Here is a 7,333-nt window from a genome sequence, read left to right as displayed (position 1 = left end):
GTTACTTGAAGTTGTACATCTTAATTTGCTATATTTTTTCTTTTGCCATTTTTTCCTTAAATAAAGTCACAATATTTTTTACTCTTGAATAAAAGTCACCGTTTTACCCTACAAAAAAAAAAATGAAGTTGAATTTTTCAGTATGAGAGAGGAATACGACACGTGTCTGTAATAAGGGTCCTGGTTTAAACAGGTTAAGTGTTTTCATGTACTTTTACATAATCTTTATTAATTTAATGGATGCACGTCGTTCTTCTGCATTACAATAGTAATCATTATATGTGGTATCTCTCCATACCACAAGATGCAAAATACACAGAAGATATTAAATGAAATGAAATTTCAAATTTTGTTGAAAGGTAAAGGTTGAAGTTGTGACAAAATCATGCCAGGCCTTTTTTCACCTTTAATTAGATCTTGCAGCCATCATTATTTAAGTGAAATACAATTATCCATCCATCCATCCATCCATTTTCTAACCCGCTGAATCTGAACATAGGGTCACGGGGGTCTGCTGGAGCCAATCCCAGCCAACACAGGGCACAAGGCAGAAACCAATCCTGGGCAGGGTGCCAACCCACCGCAGGACACACACAAACACATCCACACATCAAGCATACACTAGGGCCAATTTAGAATCGCCAATCCACCTAACCTGCATGTCTTTGGACTGTGGGAGGAAACCGGAGCGCCCGGAGGAAACCCACGCAGACACGGGGAGAACATGCAAACTCCACGCAGGGAGGACCCGGGAAGCGAACCCAGGTCTCCTAACTGCGAGGCAGCAGCGCTACCCACTGCATCACCATGCCGCCCCTGAAATACGATTATTCTCAGAAAAAAAATTTAAATCATTTTGAATGCCTTGGTTGTGTAAGGGTGCCCACCCTTGAACTAATACTTGTTGGAGCCCCTTTAGCTTTGGTTCTAGCAGCGCTGGTCTCTAGCAGGTTAGCACACTTGGATTTTTCATTTAGACTGCGAGGGGATCTCCTGCCTGAGGCCCACTGTCGCTGTGTCCACAGCAGTATGGAGGCCCTGGGTACGCCTGAGCAGTTCCAGAGTGCTGTTTCTTAAATCTTTCTAACCTTCTCTTTATTGCGTTGAGCTGGTCATCAGTTTTGGAGGGACGTCCAAGTGTATATGTTTAATACGTTACTGTGCTCTGTACAAAAATATTTTACACGGGGAGAACATGCAAACTCCACGCAGGGAGGACCCGGGAAGTGAACCCAGGTCCCCAGGTCTTCCAACTGCGAGGCAGCAGCGCTACCCACTGCGCCACCGTGCTGCCCGGAGGGGTATCTCCTTTTTAAATTATATCTATATAGTTTCGGGTTATGTAGCACACCACAATTACAAAAGAACTCATTCCAACAAGGGAGCTAACGCCCCCTGCTGGATACACCTAGTAAATGTAAAGCCTACAGTATCTCTCTGCTGACCTGTACCTTTCACTCATAAGTTCCTTTTGGTCATTACTTAGTTCTTTGTAGGTCTTGATTATCTAAGAACCATGCAACCAAGAAATAGTTTGCAATAACACCTAACTTTAATCAGTGAGTAATTACAATTGCTTCATTTTGTGTGAAGTGAAGGCAAATTACGTTTACTACAGAACTTGTGTGTGACTGATTAAATAAACAGTTGAAATTAAAATAGTGTAGATGATTATGAAACCATTTTATTACTAAACAGGGTAAATTTTCTTTTATTTATAAATATGTTTTGGGTAGGAGTTCCTATTGAAGCTGAAAAAGGCCTGATGCAATTTGCGTTTTATTTTATTTTTTGCATGAGTAAAATCTGAAATTTCAGTTAACAGTGTATGTTAGTTTTCATGTCCATTGAATATGTTTTAACTTTATTGGGCCATTATTGTCATCTGAAATTCTTTGCTTTATGTGCTAATCACTCCAACACCACCGTTAGGGAGTAGAACTGTGTTACCTCAAAACTTGAGAACACGCTTTACCCTTAGCTGTGATACCCTTAGGTGTGACGTACTTGTAAAGTGACAGCTCAGTGTGGTCTCATAATTCCAGTGACTTGAGTGTAATTGCTGGCTGTCTCACTGTTTTGCATTTTTTTAAATATTTCTTTAGGTTTCTTCTGTGTTGTTCAGTTTTATTTCATTTATTAATTTTAGCCATTTTAGGTCATTTGGCAAATTGAACTGGACCTATCTGAGTGTGTCCCAAAGTGCGTACTGCCTTAGGTATTCCTTAACACTACATCATAAGAAGTACCTACGTTTTGGGCAGAGCCTACTGTTTGTACTGGCGTGGAGAGATGTCAAGGGCGCACCAGGCATACACGGGGGTGTCCCAAGGATCAGGCTGGGTCCTCTCCTCTTCTGCCTATCATCCAGTCCCATGGTTTCTCTTATCAATGCTATGCTGATGCTATGCAGCTATATGTGCCGTACCCTCCAGAAGACCACATGGTATCTGTTAGAATCTCTACATGTCCCACTGATATTGCAACCAGGATGAAAGAACACCATCTCCACCTCAACCTGGCAAAGACAGACCATCTTGTTATCCCAGCTCGTCCGTCTATTCAGCACCCCATCTCTGTTCAGCTTGGCTCATTATAACTAACACCTGTCAAGTCCGTACACAACCTTGGGGTGGTGATTGAAGACCACTGTCCTGCATGGACCATGCTGCTACAGTTTTTGGTCTTGCAGATTCACTCTGTCAAATATGCACAAGATCAGACCGTATCTGACAGAGTGTGCTGCACAACTCCTGGTCGAGGCTCTGGCCTTATCACAGCAGGACTACTGCAACTCTCTGCTGGCAGAGCACCAGGATGTTTCAAAATGCCACGGCAGCAGCATGTCTGATGTTCAACCAGCTGAGATGGGCACAAGTCAGTCCTCTCTTCAGATCACTACACTAGCTTACTTGACGCTTGCCTACAGAATAGTCAGAGGGTCTGTCCCTGTGTAAGCGGAGACACTTGTGAGGTCCCATGCTCCACTCAGACCTGCTAATGAACAGCATCTGGTGATGTCACCTCTGCATGGTATCAAATCTCAGTCCAGGCTCTTCTTATGTGTAGCTCCGGTCTGCCCACCTCCATTTGAAACTCACCCTCAGTGTGGTTAAGAAGTGTTGGAAGTCTCTCTTGTCTGGCAAACTTCTGTCTAACTGATATCTGTTAGGTTGGGTAAATCTGGGAATTGTAACTAGCCTATATTTTGTTTGGAGCTTTTCACTTGAGGAAATCAATTTTGCACCCTTGTCCTGTAACAAATGTTCCTAAACAGTCCCCAGAGTGATAGTTACTTGATTATGTTGACTTCTTTTGTAAGTTGCTTTGGATAAAAGTGTCTGCTAAGCAAGTGAATGTAAATGAAAGTAAACATAAGAAAAGCTTTCAGCTTCGACTTGTTCACAAGTTCCTGGTTGATTCAATTAAGAAAAGACGCTACGGCCAAAAATCAATATAATGGATTCCCCACTGGTCCTGCCTACTGTTGGTCTGGATCCTGACAATCATGTTGGGTGACCCACCGATTTGCTAACCGTCCAAAACAGAGCCACACTACCAAAAACGCTCTCCAGTCCACTTCATACTTCAAGTGAATCCCAAGTTGCACCACCTTCTTTCCAGATGAGCACTTGCCCCAGCTTAAAGGCCAAGATGACGTTCAGTGGGCCACTGGCAAAGGGAAGCCTTTTTAAATTCCATCTAGACGTTACTTCTGGGACACTTCCAAAATATTTTATGGAAACATTGATCACATTTAGTAAGTCTTCAGGCTATCCTTCTAAAGATCTCCCCATTACCATTAAAATAGAAAAGAGAAGGAAAGTGTTCTGCCACCACTAAGCAGAGGTGCAGAATGAGGACAGGGGATGAAAAGCCAAACATATCAATCGCAGGAAATCAGAATCAAGGGGAGAAACCAAAACGAAAAGTCAGAAAGAGGGAGCCAGGATTGTTTGGCACAAAATCACAAGTTCTAGTCGATAAGAAGTATCCACAAATTTAAACACAGAGAACCGTGTGACATGTATCAATAACGTAATTCAGTTACGCTCCTCGCAATGTGACTTTGCGTCTCAGCGACAGTTGCCTAAAATGGCAGCAAGGGAGAATAATAAAATGATAAAGTAAAAAAAATATCAAGAAAAATAATGATAGATTATGATATTCTTGATATCCAAAATGTAAAGAGATTACTTTAAGAAAAAAACAAAAATCACAAAAGCTCATTTCTGATTTTTCACACCAAAGAACATCCAACCTCTGCCAAGATCACTGTATATTTTGCTTTAAAAAAACACACAGAAAGCTTTTTCATTTTTTTCTTTTGCAAATGTTCCATTTGTTTTTATTATTAATTCAATTTGCTTTGATTTAAAGCAACTTTATTTTGCTTAGTTTTGTTTTCAATAATGCAAACATTTTGTTTGGCGAGGCTTTTAGTCACATTTTAACTTTTTTGATTTTGTGACTTAATAATAATACATTTTATTTAATAGGCGCCTTTCTTATCACTCAAGGCCACCTTACAATAAAGTTAAACAATAATAAAAACAAGAAAAATGATAAATCACAAAGCAATAATTAGTAAACAAACAAATAGGACAGGCAGTAAGAGTGTAGAATTCATAATAGATATGCCAGCTTGAAAAGATACGTTTTGAGAGTAGTTTTAAAATGTGTTATTGAATCAAGTTGACGAATATGAGAGAGAAGAGAATTCCAGATTTGAGGAGCACTATGAGAGACGCGCGGCACGGTGGTGCAGTGGGTAGTGCTGCTGCCTCGCAGTTGGGAGACCTGGGTTCGCTTCCCGGGTCCTCCCTGCGTGGAGTTTGCATGTTCTCCCCGTGTCTGTATGGGTTTCCTCCGGGCGCTCCGGTTTCCTCCCGCAGTCCAAAGACATGCAGGTTAGGTGGATTGGCGATTCTAAATTGGCCCTAGTGTGTGCTTGGTGTGTTTGTCTGTGTCCTGCGGTGGGTTGGCACCCTGCCCAGGATTGGTTCCCTGCCTTGTGCCCTGTGTTGGCTGGGATTGGCTCCGGCAGACCCCTGTGACCCTGTGTTCGGATTCAGCGGGTTGGAAAATGGATAGATGGATATGAGAGATGCTCGAGCTCCCGTAGAACTGAGTTTGATGTGCGGTACAGAAAGTAGAGCTGCAGATGAAGATCTGAGTAAACGAGATGGAGTGTAAATCTGGAGGAGATCAGTGAGGTTGTGGAGAGCTTTAAATGTTAAGAGCAGTATTTTATATTCTGTAGTTAATAGGGAGCCAGTGAAGTTGAGAGAGAATAGGTGTGATATGTTCAGTGGATTTAGAACAGCAGGTTATTATCCTGGCAGCAGAATTTTGAATAAGCTGTAAGCGAAAAGTTTTTGTGAAATGCCAGATAGAATAGCGTTACAGTAATCTATGCGTGAGGTGACTCGGGCATTGACCAATACTTCAGTATTATGCTGGGTGAGAACAGAGCGAAGTCTAGAAATGTTTCGGAGATGGAAGAAGGCAGTCCGAGAAATGGTACTTACTGTATATGGGAAGAAAAAGAAAGAGTACTGTCTAGAATAACGCCTAGGCTCTTAACTTGGGAAGAAATTTTTGTGTTAATATTGTTGATTAAAACAGAAGAATGGTTAACCTTAGCAAGTGTAGATTTAGAGTCAATGAGGTGCACCTCAGTTTTATTGCTGTTTAGTTGGAGAAAATTGTGAGTCATCCATGTCTTTATGTCTTGGAGACCTTGCCATAAGGGCATCTGTAGGGAAAACAGAAGTGGATTTAGTGGATAGATATAGCTGTGTAGCTGTAGATATTACCTATTGGGAAGATATAAATAAGAAAAAGAAGCGGCTCCAAAACAGAACCCTGAAGAACTCCCTGAGTAACGACTGCGTTCTCAGATTTAAAGCCCTTAATTTGAACAAATTGCATCCTATCAGTGAGGTAGGAAGAAAACCACTGAAGGACAAGGCCACAGACTCCAAAACTAGCTAGACGTTTTAAAAGTATCTGGTGAGATATGGTGTCAAATGCAGAGCTGAGGTCAAGAAGCACAAGAATTGATAAAAGTCCCATATCAGCTGCCCGGAGAAGATCATTTGTGATTTTGACCAGGGCAGTTTCTGTGCTGTGTTTAGGGCGAAACCCAGATTGAAACTGTTCAAAAGGTTATTTTTTGAAAGGTGGGACTGGAGTTGGGAGGCAACTATCTTTTCAAGAATTTTGGATATAAATGGAACATTTGAAATAGGCCGATAATTGTTAAGGATATTTGGGTCTAAACCAGGTTTTTTCAGAATTGGAGTAATTGAGGCTGTTTTTAGTGAGAGGGGGGCCGTGCCTGTAGTAAGAGAAGAGTTAACTATAGCAGTTATCATGGGGGAAATATGTGACAGACAAGACTTAACAAAGCTTGTAGGTATTGGATCTAATTGACATGTGGAAGAATTAGATTTTGTTACAAGCTCCGAGATATTATTTTCAGCTGGTAAACTGAAATCTGAGAATAGGGTGGTTGGTAAGAGAACATGGGTGATAGTGGAGAGGATGTCATTTTCTGCAGAAATAGAGAAGGCAAGTTGCTGGTGGATTTTTTCAATTTTTGAGTTGAAGAAATCCAAAAAAGTGCAGCAGTATTTAACAGAGAGGTTATGGTGAGTGGCACTTTCTGGTGGTGTAATTGGCCTTTTCACTGTAGAAAAAAGAGCTCTAGTATTATTCCCTCGTGTATTGATAATGTTAGAATAATATACAGTTTTGGCAGCAGAGAGAGCATTTTTGTATTTCAACATGTGATCTGAGTACATTTCCTTGTGTACAACAAGACCCATCTTTTTAGGTAGGCGCTCCAACTGTCGGCCCATGGCTTTGAGCTGACGGAGTTCAGGTGTAAACCAGGGAGCAGTGCGGATAAATGAGACAGTCCGTGTTTTTAAGGGAGCTAGTGTATCAAAGGCAGAGGACAGAGCAGCATTGTAAAGGTCCACTAATTCTGATGGTGTGGTAGCGGAAGGAGAAAGAGACTGGAATTGCTATAAATCTATAAGGGTCTCTGGGTTTACATGCTTGACATTACGAAATGACATTACACGTGGAACCTTTGATTTACTGAGAGGTAAGCTAACATCAAATGTGATCATTCTGTGATCTGAGATAGGTAATTCAGTAGGAATAAGATTGTGAGGTGTGATACCAGAGCAACAAATTAAGTCTAAAATATGACCCTTATCATGAGTTGGAAAGTTGACATATTGAATTAAATTAAAACAGTCAAGGATTTCATTAAAATCATTTGTCAGTGTATCAGTTGGCACATCAACATGTATGTTAA

The sequence above is a fragment of the Erpetoichthys calabaricus genome, chromosome 6 (assembly GCF_900747795.2).
Source record: "Erpetoichthys calabaricus chromosome 6, fErpCal1.3, whole genome shotgun sequence".
NCBI classification, from domain to species: Eukaryota; Metazoa; Chordata; class Cladistia; order Polypteriformes; family Polypteridae; genus Erpetoichthys; species Erpetoichthys calabaricus.
The sequence above is the reverse complement of the archived record's forward strand: the minus strand, read 5'-3'. Positions refer to the sequence as shown.